Below are 14,860 nucleotides of genomic sequence, written 5' to 3'. Positions count from 1 at the left end.
CCAAATACTTTAGACTTTTGTTGAATCTGCTATTGGACAGTCTGCAGGGTTTTTTTTTATTGCCTACAACCTCTCTCTTATTATTCTCTGATAATTGTAAGCTTTCTTCAATTTTAGGTGGGTTTTTTAAGCACTGCTGGATGGCTGCCATAATTGGGAAAAAGGAGAGAGGAAAATTATGTTTTTTTGGGGTTTCTTTCTTATATGCCAAATGTGAAAGAAAGTCACACCCCTCAGGATCAGATATGTCTGTGGATAAGATCCAGGGTGCAAATTGATACACCTCATTCCAAAATTTTAAGCTTTCCTCTTGAAATTTTTTAAGCCCTCTTGATTTAAGTAAGGCTCTAAGGGAATGAATTTGGAGTTTTTTCTGGCGTGATGTCGAATTACCCATTATAAAAGGAAATAGTATCTAGCGCTTAACGTTCCTGCAGCAGCCTGACACTAAAGGATTGGAACGCTCTGACAGGCATGAGCCTTTAGACTGCAGAGAAAAAAAAAATGGCACTTATAAATCTTTTATTCAGCGCGAGCCACCTTGAGCCTTCAGGTGCTCCGCAGGGGCTGGTTAATTTAAATTCTCACCTAACTGGTTTTAGCTGTGGTCTGAGTGCCCTGGGGGGCAGGATAACAAAACTGATTAGGGAGGTTTCTGACTTTAAGGCTTATGTGAAGATTCCTTAGAACTTTTGGGACTTTTCTAGCAGTGTTAGGATAGGAAAGTAGTGAAGTGATGGTTTCCAAGGAAACGTGCCTGAGATCAAGATCTCAGGGGATTTTGCTTGGCTCCCAACACAGGCCTTCCCACAGGTTTGAGAGACTGGCGGCCGTCCTAATGACTCTTACGTGGCTGCTGCATCACCAGATTTTTATATTAGAAAGATATATAGATAGAGGTCTTTTGTCTACACCTATGCAAGTGGTCAGAGGTCGTTAGGGGGCAGAGGGGCCTTCGGCTAACGTCAGGGAGTGGCCCTGACCAGAAAACCTCAGTTGCTCCTCTGTCTTTACCGTCCTCACGCGAAGACTTTAGACCGGAAACAAAAGGAGGAAATTAGAAGAGATTTGTGTTGCCCTCCTGGTGGGGAGAGATACTCACGAATCCTGCATTTCAGAGGGCACCAGCTGCTAGCTGGCGCGAGATTCAAAGGCTCTCACATTGGGCACCAGATATGGGGGCAAAGGGATCTTGGAGCACCAGCTGCTGGGCATGGCCCCGGTCTCCCACACGTTGCTGGAGTGTGGCGGGTCCCGCGGGATGCGTCTGCTGGGGTGCGCGCGTGTCCCGCACCACATTGCTGTGGGTCTCCGCGTTTACTGGGTGCTGGCAACTCTACTGATTGCTGTGCTCCCAGGCGGGTCACTGCTTCTCTGTGTTGTTAAGGCTCTCTACTACCAGGGCTGGCCCAGTCGGGTTCCATCCCAATCCACCATGCACTCTCTCTCTAAGTTCTGGACCTGTCAGCTGCCGGGTCTCAAGGAGAGGTGCAGGATGGTGAAAGCTAGATTTCTGTGAGTTGCGGCTAATGAAGAGACAGCTCTCTCTGGGAAGGCTGGATCCTGGGCAGTACCTCTACTGGTGGGTTTTGGGGGTCCTGAGGCCGCTGAAGCTGGAAATTTTTAGGCTGGCAGCTTTCACTGTTTTTAAGGCTACACAGCTGCTCTGTAGCTGGGCGTGGCTCCACAGGCGGCGGCTGAGGCTCAGGGCTTGGAGGCAGCCGAGGCGGAGGAGGAGGAGGGGAATTTACCTGAGAATCTTTGGAAGCTTTTGAAATTTGGGGTTTAGTATTTGGGCTTATTGTATCAGCTACTGGGCAATTTTTAGGGTCTTTTTTGTCATCTAAAACCTCCCTTTTATTACTCTCTGGCATTTGTAAATTTTTCTCAATTTTAGGTGGGTTTTTTAAACACTGCTGGATGGCTGCCATTATTGGGAAGAAGGAGAGAGGAAAATTATGCTTTTCTTGGCTTTCTTTCTTATATGCTAAATGTGAAAGAAAGTTCCACACCTCTGGATCAGATATGTCTGCTGATAAGATCCAGGGTGCAAATCCGTACACCTCATTCCAAAATTTTAAGCTTTCCTATTTTGAAATTTTTAATCCTCTAGATTTAAGTAGGTTTTTAAGAGAACGAATCTGGAGCTTCCTCTGGCGTGATACCGAGTTCCCCATTGTAAAGGGAAGATGTTTTTACAGCAATAGGACACTAGAGGGCTGAAGCACCTTGACAAGTTACAAGCCCCTAGCTTTGCAGAAAAAAAAGTTGCAGTTTTAAATCTTTTGTTCTGGAAGCCACTTTTGAGCTGCAGGCTGCTCGGCAGGGGTTACCTAATTTGAATTTTCACTGAACCGGTTTCAGCTGTGGCTTGAATGCCTGAGGCAGGATAACAGAGCTGGCTAAAGGAGTCTGCCTGACTCTAAAGCTTAGAACTTTAGGGATTTTTCTCTAGCAGTGTTCAGATAGAAAAGTGGGGTGAAGTGACGGTTCCCAAAGGGACGTGCCTGAAATTGAAATTTCAGGGGATCACAGTGGTTCCCAGTCACAAGACCTTCCCGCAAATTTGAGAGGCTGGCGGCCACCCTAATGTTTTTTAATTGGCCGATGCGTCACCAGGTTTTTGATATTAAAGAGATGTCTAGATAGAGGTCTTTCGTCCACACCTGTACAAGCAGTCCGGGTCCCCTAGGGGTTCAGAGAGACCTTCAGCCAACACCAGGGGGTAGCCCTGCCCAGAAGGCGTCAGTTTCAGTGGGCACCAGCTCCTAGCTGGCACGAGGTTCAGAGGTTTTCACGTTGTGGCACGAGGTTCAGAGGCTCCACGTTGGGCGCCAGATATAGTGCGCGCTGGGCTCTCTGCGCGCCCTGGAAGCGGTACGGAGGGCCTGGCCACGTCCCGCAGGCTTCTCTGGTGGGTCGCGTCCTGTGGCACCGCGGCTTGTGTCTCCTGGATGCGGCGGCTGGGCACAGCGGCGGGGGGGGCGCTTTGCCTGGAGAGTCGCGGTGCGGGTCCGCGGGCTACTCCGTGTCTCTGTGGGTCTCTGCTGCTGGAGTGTTGTCCAGCCGTGTACCTCCTTAATTTCCCCCCGTGCGCTTTCCTTTTGATGCGAGATCCACTGGCCACTGGATCATGCGGGAGAGCGCAAGGCGGCTGAAGCTGGGATCCGTGAGCCGGTGATGGAGGAATGCTGCCTCTGGAGAGGCTGGATCACCAGTAAGATGCAGGACTCTGCTTAGTCCGTGTCACAGCTTTTATTAAGTGTAGCTTCAAGTGATCCAGCTCTCTGATATTGAGAGAAGACTGGGATATTTATACCATGGGGGTAGTGGTAAAAGCTTTGGCTGATAGATACTTTGTGAGACATTCTATTTGCATATGGAAGTGGGTTTCTGCCATGCTGCCAGACTGCTGACTACCTGAAAAATCACACAGGAAAGCATGGTATTCCTAGAGCCAGAGGCCATGTTTATGTTATGGCATTTGTGGCAGGCACTTCAAAAGGAGAGTCAGGAAAAATGCCAGGAAGGCACCCCACTATGAAAGGAGTCTCAGCACATAACTCCGAGCTTCGTGAGCTATCCGGATATGAAGAGACTTCTACTTCACATAACAGAGGCCCCCAACAAAAAGTCATAGTTTGGGTGTGTATTCATTCCCCCATCCAATGTCTCATAGCTTTAGAGAGCATTTTGTGAATTTTTGCTAGAATTTAAAGTCAGGAGGGATCATTAGTGTGTAATAGCTTTGTAGAGCTCCTTATCTCTTTAATCCAAGAAACCATATGAGCTGTATAAATTTTTATTGACTTGTATATAATTGCTCAGAAAAATTGGAAATTAAAACAGTTAGAGTTATTGCAAATTTCATGGAATATATTTGATTCCATTTAGACCCCCTCTCCTGTCTGCTATGTTCCCTGAACCTTAGATGTAGAGGTTGCCTTGTAGATGTGTGACTTAGGGCTGGATACCTTACAGATACCCCTTGTGGAACTTTGTAATAATCTCTATCTTTTGCAAAAAAGAAGCTTCCTTGATGAGTGGTGAGCAGCACACTTGTCTATAAATGTAAGGATACATATTTAGAATTCAGTAAGAAATTACATGGGTCTAGAGATATGACAAAATAGGTTTTTCTCTAGGATCTTTGACTTCTGCAGCCATGTATATTTGGCTGTTTACAGTACCACACATGAGTTCCGATCCATTGAACAAGCTTTAAGTTCAATTGCACAGCTGTTGATTGCCCCCAAGAAAAAAGCTCCACTACTGCACCAGTAGAGGTTATTTACTGGGCTGGTCATTGCTGTGGTTCATAGACTTTACAGCTAGATTGAATCACCAATTGATTTTCTCCCTTGGCAGTTTGCATAATATCCTCTGATACTATGGGAGTTAATCTTCAGGAGAAGGCTTCCAGATCAGTTCCAACTTGGTTGCTCTAAGTACTTGTGTCCAAAATATGTCCTGTCTTCAGCAATAGGGTCTTACCTTCAAGTTCTGGGAGGCAATCAAAAGCTGTGGGAATAACCTGAGTCATTTTGGGAGCATCTTGTGCTATCCTGACTAGCAACTCAAATGGAAGTTTCTCCTGCCTGGCACTGTTTTTTATTATATAGCCTCTGCAATACACACATGCATGCACACACACACGAATGCACACATGCACGCACACACCTTTCAATAGACTTCAATTAATCCATGTCTCTCTGGCTTTTCATGCCACTTAAGAGTTATTTATCTGTCCTCCCTCTGTATTAATAACCCTTCCTACTCCCTCCCTGGTTAATCTATCCCCCACTCCCCCATTTTCCCTTTGATAACACCTGTCTCCTACTAGAGAACATACATTGCTTGTGGTTCTGAGTCTGTGTCACTTCACTTCATATAATCATTTCTACTTCCATTTACTTACCTGAAATTTCATGATTTCATTTTTTCTCTAATTAGCCAAAAAAAAGAAAAAGCAAATCCAAATCAACAAAATTAGAGACAACAGGGGAAACATCACAACAGATATCAAAAAGATCCAGACCATTAAAAGGGAATACTTAAAAAAAACGTATTCTATTAAATTAGATCAAGAAATAGAATTAAGGCACCCAGCCCTGGTTTCAGTTTTTTTGATCTTTTTGAGACAGGGTCTCCCTGTAGCCCCAGCTGGTCTAGAACTCACTATGTAGACCAAGCTGGCCTTGAACTCACAGAGATCTGCCTGCCTCTGCCTCCCGAGTGCTGGGACTACAGGCATGAGCCACCATGATGTCCATTTTTTAAGTGCCATTTGTTTTCCTGATTCTTTGTCTTTTGAGTTCTTTGTTTATTCTGTATATTAATCCTCTATCAGATTATAGCTGGTAAAGATTTTCTCTCACTCTGTGAGTTTTCTCTTCCCTTCATTGGTGGTTTTCTTTGCTATACAGAAGTTTTTAAATTTAGTGACATTCCACTTATTGATGACCTTAACTTCTGAGCAACTGATATCCAACTTAGAAAGAAAGTCCTTCCCTGTACTTACAGCTTTAAGGAACTGCCGATGTTTTCTTTAACTGCTTCATCATTTCAAGTTTCACATTGAGGACTTCGATCCGTTTGGAGTTGACTTTTGTGCAGGGTGACAGATATGGCTCTAATTTAATTCTGTGTGTAGAGATCCAGTTCTGTCATCACTGTGGATTCAGGATGCTGTCTTTCTTCCACAGTGCACTCATGGCATCTTTTTCAAATATTAGGTGGTTGAAATTGTGTGCACTCATACTCAGGTCTTCTATTTTGTTCTCTTGATCTACATGTGTGTTTTTGTGCCACTATACTTGTTTTATGGCACTAGCTCTGTAATATAGTTTGAAATCTGGTGTGGTGATCCCCCCAGCATTGTTATTTGTGCTCAGGATTGTTTGGCTATCTGGGATCTTTAATGATGCCATATGAATTTTAGGACTTTTTTTGAAGAATGTTATGAGATTTTGATTGGGATTGCATTGAATATGTAAATTGCTTTTGGTAGGATGGTCATTTTCACAATATTAATTCTACTAATCCATGAGCACAAGAGATCTTTTCATCTCCTTGTGTCTTCCTCCATCTTTTCAAAAATCTAAAATGTTCATTCTAGAGGTCTTTTAATATCTTTGGTTAGGTTTATTCCTAGATTTTTTTTTTTTTTTTTTTTTTTTTTTTTTTGGAGGTGATCGTGAAGGGAGTGTTTCCATGAACTCTTTTCTCTGTTATTGGTATGTAGAAAAGCTAGTGATTTTGTAAATTGATTTTGTATTATGCCACTTTGCTGGAAGTGTTATTTCTAAAAATTTGCTAGTGGAATTTTTAAGATCTCTTATGTATATCATATCATCTGCAAATGGGGATAATTTACCCTCTTATTTTCCAATTAGCACCCATTCTCTTGTCTTCTTACACTAACTAGAGTTTCAAGTACTTTATTGAGAAGGAGTGGAGGTAGTGGATAGCCTTGTGTGGTTCTTGATTTTAATGGGAATGCTTCTAGTTTTTCACTATGTAGAATGATGTTGACTATGAGTTTGTTATATAGACCCTTAATTATGTTGAAGTATATTCCCACTTGTCCCTCTTGGACTTTTACCTTGAATTTGTGTTGGATTTTGCCAACGGTAACTTTTCTGTGTCTATTGAGATGACCATGTGATTTTTATCTTTAAGTCCATTTATATGAAGTCCATTTTTATGTTATTGCCTTATTTATATTGAACCATCCTTGCATCTCTGGAATAAAGCCAACTCAATCATGGCGGATGATTTTTTTGATATGTGTCTATGTATGATTTGTGTGTATTATGTTGAGAATTTTTGCATGTATGTTCATTAGGGTTATGAGCCTGTAATTTTGGTTTACTTGTTGTGTCTATACCTGGTTTGGTATTAGAGTATTAGTGGCTCCATAGAAGGGGTTTGGAAATCCTCTCTGTGTTCTTTTTGAATAATTTAAGCAGTATTGGTTGTAGATCTTCATTAAAGGTCTGCTACAATTCTGCTGTGAAACCATATGAACCTGTTTTTGTTGTTGTTGTGCTTTAGTTGAGAGGCTTTGTATTACTGTTTTGATTTTCTTATTTATTATGGGTCTGTTTAAGTTGTTGATCTCTTCTTGGTTTAACTTTGATGGTTTCATTGAATTTAGAAATTTGTCCATTTCTTTTAGATTTTCATATTTAATAGTATATAGATTTTTGAAGTATTTCATTATATTGTTTTGAATTTTTTTGGTGTTTGTTGTGATATCTCAGGTTTTGTTGATTTGGATTTGCTCTTTCTTTTGGTTTGCTGGGCTAAGGGTCTGTCTAGCTTTTCAAAGATCCAGCTCTTAGATTCATTGATTCTTTGAATTGTTTTCATTGTTTATGTTTCATTGATCTCTGCTTTGAGTTTTATTTCTTTTTATCTGCTGGGTTTGCGTTTCATTTGTTCTTGCCTTTCCATAGTCTTGAGTTGCACCATTCAGTCACTTATTTGTGCTCTTTCTGATTTTTTAAAATGTAGGCATTCCCTCTTAGGACTGCTTGTTAATGCATCCCAGAGGTTTTTTGTGTTATTTTTTCATTTTCATATTGTTCCAGGAATACTTTTATTTCTTTCTTGATTTCTTCTCTGACCCATTCATCATTCAAGACTGTGTTGTTTAATCTCCATGAGTTCATGTAGTTACTAGGATTACTTTTGCTGTTAAGCTTTTTTGCATTGTGGTTTGATAGAATTCATGGAATCATTTCAAGTTTTTTATACTTGAGGTTTGTTTTGGGCCAATATGTGGTCAATTTTTGAGAAACTTTGATGGGCTGCTGAATAGAATGTGTATTCTTTGGTGTATTAGTAGAGTATTCTGTACATGTCTGTTAGGTCCATTTGATGTATGGTATCATTTAATTCAGATGTTTTTCTGTTTATTCTTTGACCAGTTGACCTGTCTATTGGAGAAAGTGATGGGGTTTTTGAAGTCACCTGCTATTACCATGTGGGGGTTAATCTTTGTCTTGAAGTCCCTTTAGCACTCTTTTTGTGAAATTGGTTACATCAGAGTTTGGTGCATATATGTTCATGATTATTACTTCTTGGTTGATTGTTCCCTTGCTCAGAACAAAGTGACCTTCTTTACCTCTTCTGATTAATTTTAGTTTGAAGTCTGTTTTGTCAGATATTAGAATAGCAATGCCTGCTTGTTTCTTAGTTCTATTTGCTTGGTAAGATGAGTTTCTTGTAGACAACAAAAAGATGGATTTTGATTCTTAATCAACTTAAATGTTTTTTAATAATTCAGCTAGTGAGTTTATTTCAGAACAAAGTGACCTTCTTTACCTCTTCTGATTAATTTTAGTTTGAAGTCTGTTTTGTCAGATATTAGAATAGCAATGCCTGCTTGTTTCTTAGTTCTATTTGCTTGGTAAGATGAGTTTCTTGTAGACAACAAAAAGATGGATTTTGATTCTTAATCAACTTAAATGTTTTTTAATCATTCAGCTAGTGAGTTTATTTGTGTGTGTGTGTGTGTGTGTGTGTGTGTGTCTGTGTCTGTGTGTGTGTCTCTGTGTGTTTCTGGGTCTGTGTGTGGGTGTAATGTGCCACAATATGCCTGTGAAGGTCAGAGAATAACTTTGTGGAGTCAGTTATCTCCTTGCACTGTTACATAAGTTCCAGATATCAAACTCAGGTTGCAAGGATTGCATGGCAAGCACTTTACCCACTGAGCTATCCTGTTGGCCCTTGAAGCCAGCATTAAAGTATCCTAAATAGATTATTATTTAAATTCTGCTGTAACAAAAATTTTCAGAAAAAAACGGAATGTACTCCTCTTCAAGCTGATGGTTGGAGGGGGTAACTAATAGATACCTCCTCCCAATAATACATGCTGTTGTCATTGCTCTTGGCTACCCACCAGAGCTTGAAGGTAAGACCCTATTTCTGAATACATCACATACTTGAGTCATACATAGGACATGGAAAAGTCAAGCTGGTGATGACCTGGAATTTTCATCCCTACTGGCTGGCTTCCATAGTCCTAGAAGGTGCTATGGAAGGCTGCTGAGGGAAAAAGGCCATCGTCAGTCTCACCTAAGTGCAAACACTGTGAACTAAAATAACAACTGGTCCTGCAAGATATGCCCATTGATGCAATAGTGCCGTGAATGTTATGGGAGTAGCCAACCACTTTCTGATTGGATTTAAGGCCTGCTCCACAAAATGGAGCTCAGGCCTGATATTGTTAATTGAGCCAAGAACCCATGGCTGCATAGGTCATAGACCCTAGGGGAGAACCTACTGATATTATATTGCTAAATGAACATAGTGTCAAACTGCCTTCTAAATTATTATAACCAATAAATTAACACATCTCTCAATTCTGATCAGAGAAGCTAACCTGCAGTAGTAATGCAACTGGTGGCTATTAATACAGAGACTCACTGTGGGTCAGAGTGCAGAGAATAAGAGACTATGGAATTTCCAGCACCAAATAGGATATCTATATTACATACTGTCCCTCCCAGAGCTCAGGGATTATCTCAGAAAAGGAGGTGGAAAGATTGTGAAAGCCAGAGGTTATAGAGGACTGTTGCTAACAGTGTTTCCTAGAAATGACAGCTCTGTTACACATAAGAAATAATAGCAGCTGTGGCTGCATGCAGAAAATCTGCAGATCAAGCCAGCAAAAATTCCAGCATGTATGGGTCGGAGCCCAGGATTCCCACCCATAGTCGAGGAGCTATTGGCAGTTGATAGCCACTTGGGGAGGGAGAGCCCATTTTTTTCAGGGACATGGCCCCTGGTAACTTGCCAATGCTACATCTACTTATATACTGGCAGCACTGACTCAGTGAGTTAAAAAAAGAGTACATGAAGTTGAGTGGAAAAAGTGGTTGGAGAGTATGGGAAGAGTTGGAGGGGAGGGAGTGGGAGATATTTTTGGTCAAAACATCATATATGTACATGAAATTCTCAGACAATAAAAAAGGGGACTTAAAAAGATAGGCATGTTTTATTTTGCTTTCTGGTATAATTCTGGCTGGTGGTTCAGGGTTTCATGCCCGATAGCCTTTCCACCCCATTGCTCCTGGCTGTGTAAGTCACTTTTGGGTTCAGAACATAATCTTTGAAGTTCCAGGTTTTTAGATGGAGAAGAAGCTGCTAAGACAGTTGCATGGCTGCGCCCAGGTACAGAGGTGCTAAGCTCTAGTACCCTTTCTATAACCATGTGTGAGGTGTAATTTGGGAGTCATATCTAGGAACAAAAAGTACAGTAGATACTGCTGGACACCTAGCAGTGTAATAGAAGTCATTTAAAGCCACTTACACCCCAAGTGTAATGTCCTAATGGGCATTCATTCTATAGTAGTTTGATAGCCAAGTGTCCCTTATTATACCTGACAAACACATAGTGACCTGGATATTTGCTTTTGTACATGATGTTATGGCAGGTTTGTCCATCCTGCGTTTCTCAACCACCCTTTGCAAATAAGGTATCATTGCTAAGCTTCATACATATTAAATATCACCTAAAATTATTTTAGTTATTTAATTTCTGCAACTCTTTCTCCTTTGATACTTTGAGGAGGCCTTATACAAATCTCTCTTCACATGCATATGATTAGTAAATCATTGCATGTAAAAAGTGCTTAGCAAATATTTTAGATTGAACAAATGAATGGGAATAAAACATTGATGACTGCAACCCAGTTTCTTTTCTTTTAATTTCCATAAATGAAAGTTTATGACTGTAACATCTATGGCATTTTTTTAGTCTTATATCTGTATTTATTAAAGATTTTAAAGAATTTAATTTGACTTTCAGGGAGAAAGTATAACACATTGTTTGTATGTAATTGAGTACAGTCAAGTACTAATTCTCTAAAGGAATTATTAGGCAAAAGGCTGGTATAATCCAGCAAAAAGAAGGGGAGTTCTCAATGTATTTGACTCTTTTAACCTCAGACATTTAATGAGCTTATCACTATTTTTACCCATTTTGAGGGAAAATGCCATTTACTTTTCAGTGTTTCATATAGAAAGTTTCTTTACGGGTAACGATGTCAGTTTCCCTCAGATATAGGCAAAGTATATTGAGTCAGTTCACTCACTTTTATTTGCAGATTAACCATGTGGTATTATTAACAGATGTGGTGAAAGACCCATCTGCTTGGCTGATAAGAATGTCTGTTAGATAGTTTTACAGCTACTTTTACATCAGTGGGGCCAAAATACCCGAGAACAGTATGTAGGGAGGAATTATTTATTCTGACTCATTTCAGAGGTGTCCACCCACCATGGCGGAAGGGTGGGTTGGAGCAGAGCAGCAGTTCACATCTTGTCAGTCAGACAGGGAGTACAGGGAGAAGCCAGAGCAACTTAGAGCCTTAAAGACATTCCCCAGTGACCTGCTTCTTCCACAGGCCCACCTCCTTTCACTGCCTTTTAATGCCATGGTATTATGAAGCCATCAAGGCAATCCCTTGATTAGTTGGGGTTCTCAGGTTCTAATCTAGTTCTTTGGAATTGCCTTCACAGACATACACAGAGGTGCACTTTACTAACCTCTCAAGCATGCTTTAATTCAAATTGAGCTGACAAGACTAACCATCACAGAGTCCATGGTCTTCCTTAGTTGGGAAAAGACACTTTTCAGCAGGCAATAAATTAAATTACCCTTGGGAAAGGAGGAATTGAACTCTCTTGCTTTGATATGGGAATGGCAGTGTTGGTTACTCTCCTTGAGGCCATAGAGCTTTGAAGAAAAGGACATTCTTGATAGGCCATCTGTACAAGTTCTGGGTATTATCCAATTCCCAAAGGTAACTGATATACTACTCAGGCATCAAGAAACCAGTTAGGCTGTTTTCCTTGAATAAAAAGTCCCTAAAATCAAAATTTTTCTGGAGACCTGGAAGGTTTTTGGAATTTTATAAAATTGATGTAACTTGAATGATTTCTCCCAATTTGTTTGTTTTATATGCTAGGAAAATAACTTTCAAACTTTGTTAATTGTTTTAGTAATTAAAACATTTATGAAGTTAGGAATGTTGTGGTCCTCTGTTATGCAAAGTAGAAATCTCTTCATGTCGAGATAGCTCACGAGCTCGGAAACCATGTGCTGTAGATTCCTTTCATAGCAGAGTGCCTTCCTGGCATCCTCCCTGACTCTTCTTTTAAAGTGCTCGCCACAAATACATGCCCTCTGGCACAGGAGATAGCAGTTTTTAATCAGGCGTTGTCTGATAGCCTGATAGAAGCCCACCGCCCTATGTAAATGAGGCATCCTAAAAGTACCTATCAGCTAAGGCTTCTTCTGCTGTCTCTACACTATAAATAGTCCTAGTTTTACCCCAATAAAGTTGGAGCTGGAGCTGAATCACTGAGATCTGAGCTGAGTCACTTGTCTTGAGCTGTAACACTAAATCCTGTGATCCAGTCTCCCCGGGGGATGCTATTCCTCCGTCGCCGACTCGCGGACACCCTGGCTTTCGCCGTCCCTCATACGCTTCCCGTGTGGTCCAAGTGGCCAATGGACCTCACATCCTGAGGAAGGTATACGGGTGAAATAGGGACAGGATCGACTGAATAGACCTCAGTAGCGGAGGAACTTTCACTGCCCAGGAGTGCACGCTGGGACCCTGAGAGCCCAGCGCGTGCTCGCCTATAAGGAAAATAAAAGTAATCTCCCTTAACAGAAAATTCAATTCCTAAAATAGTCCATTTCAGACAAACACACAGCATTTTTGTATTGTATTATTAAACATTCTGGTTGGGAAGTCAGACAGCTTTTGGTCACATGTGCTACTACCACATAAGCATGCGACCTTAGATGAGTTATTTAGCTTCCTCATGATTTAGGATTTTAATCCTACAGTGAAGAATGCTAATACTTCATAGAGTTGTCATAGCGTTAGGTGAGCCAGCCGGTTAGCACTTAGAATATTGCTTAATACAAAATAATATCATTAACTGTCATGTTTATTATTGTTATTGCCATTGTTGTTGTCATAAGAGTTGAAGCTTGACTTCAAGAAATATTTGGTAGATAACACTAGCTGGCTTCTTCATTTCTGGATACCAGCTGTGTGCTATCCAGTGAAACAGAAGGAACAAGTTTGGCAGGGGAAGAGGACAAGAATGTTGAATCTGATTTTGAATTTGTTGAATTTGAATAGATTGTTGGGTATTCTTCTTGCAACTCTCTATATGAATTTGAAGAGGTGGGAGCAGAGTTGTCAGCATATGGGTGACAATTAAACCATGAGGGGTGATTCAAAGGTCTACCATGGACATTATTTGGAAACCTGGGATTGTTAACCTTCAAAGAGCCAGCTGAGAACACAAAGGGGACCACCTAGGAGTTAGTAGGAGAGAGCAGTGCTAACCAAAAGGAAGTCATGAGTGTTCCCTTCAGCAGCACATATACTAAAACTGGACGGATCCAGACAAGATTAGCATGGCTCCTGCACAAAAGGGGAGTATTGAGTGGTTTGTAATGTATGGTGGATTGCCTTAATCTGAAAACTGAAAAGGACCCACAGCTCAATAACTTATGGATACTTTGAGACCTTTTGGCTTCAGTAGAGGAATGGAGTTAGAAGTCAGATGGAAACAAATTTACAGGTGATGATAAGGGAAGAAAAGACAATAGAGACCAGTCTCTTGAGAAATGTTGATGAAGCACATGCTGGAAACCACAGGATACAGGATAAGTGGGAGTTTTGGAGGCAGCAAGTAGGAGGGATGTGTGGATAGGCTGAGAAGAGAAGGTTGAACACAGAGAAAGTGGAGAAGGAGGTGGGTGCAGGCCCTAAATTGACGAGAGTGGCCTTGAACAGGGGAAGGGCTGGATAGAAGCTAAGCCTTTAGGATAGAGGAAATCATTCCTAATGATGCGTTTTCCTCAGAGTTTTAGGAAAAAATTATCTGCTGAAAGGTGTGAAGGTAGATAGATTTTTGAGGAAAATTGTGAAGGTTTAGAATGGGATTAAAGGAAATTGGTGAGATGGTTGATAGGTTTGTTCTCTGAAGGAATGTTTTTTCATCAGAACGCTGTTCGATGATGTCACTATTAGTGTTATGGATAACATGAATATGTTATATGAAAAAGGGGAAGACCGTTTAATTTAGCATCATATAGATGTACAGTAATATTTATTTAGCATATCTCTATATAGAACATATACCTCCTAGGAGATTCAGAGGAGTACCAACTGTCCTGTTTCCAGAAGGTTAGAGCTAATAGCTCAGGTTATATCATTTGTCACAAACACAAAATCCTTATGATACGTTAAATTCATGGGATGTGTATATGTACTATGAGCATTTGAAAAGAATTTTGTCATGTAGGGTGGCTTTATGGAAAGGCATAAAGGGTTCATGTGTAGATTTTTTGATGAAACTTTTTTTAAGTTTTACAAAAACTTTATTGAGAATTGCATACATGTATATAAGGTGTTTTCATCAAATCCATGTCCAATCCCTCCCCTCAAACAGTCCCCCCTCTGAAGAGGTAACCCTAAAATCTTTTTAAGGATTAGATACAAGCTCCCAAATACTTTTGAGATTTTTGGCCTTTGGAACAGAGTATGTTGCTAATAGGCCCAAGAACATTTTGATTTTTAGCCAAGAAACTGGCTACTTTTCTTTAGGATCTATTTTCCCTAACTTCCTAGCTAATTCCTACCTCCTATTCTTATCACAACATCCTCTGAAGTCGTTACCCAGCTTGCAGATAAGGAATCAGGATGCAGACAGCTCTGGCTTCTTCCATGCTGAACAGGGAAACAGGGTGAGGCAATTGGGGTACCCCTTCAGTGAGTCTATCTAAGACCCCCAAATTGCATAACTCTTTTTTTTAAAC

The 14,860-nt window shown here is 40.8% G+C and overlaps 1 protein-coding gene and 1 pseudogene across 1 annotated transcript in view; both read left to right on the top strand.

Annotated features, from left to right (window-relative positions):
• The window catches only part of Prkaa2 (protein kinase AMP-activated catalytic subunit alpha 2), a gene marked incomplete in the record, with an annotated part of 110,934 nt that overhangs the window by 43,522 nt on the left and 52,552 nt on the right, over positions 1 to 14,860 (top strand).
• Positions 13,399 to 13,498, top strand: LOC115070354 (annotated as a pseudogene).

This window comes from Nannospalax galili, unplaced genomic scaffold (genome assembly GCF_000622305.1).
Source record: "Nannospalax galili isolate Female #2095 unplaced genomic scaffold, S.galili_v1.0 scaffold356, whole genome shotgun sequence".
Classification (NCBI taxonomy): domain Eukaryota; kingdom Metazoa; phylum Chordata; class Mammalia; order Rodentia; family Spalacidae; genus Nannospalax; species Nannospalax galili.
The sequence above is the reverse complement of the archived record's forward strand: the minus strand, read 5'-3'. Positions and strand labels throughout refer to the sequence as shown.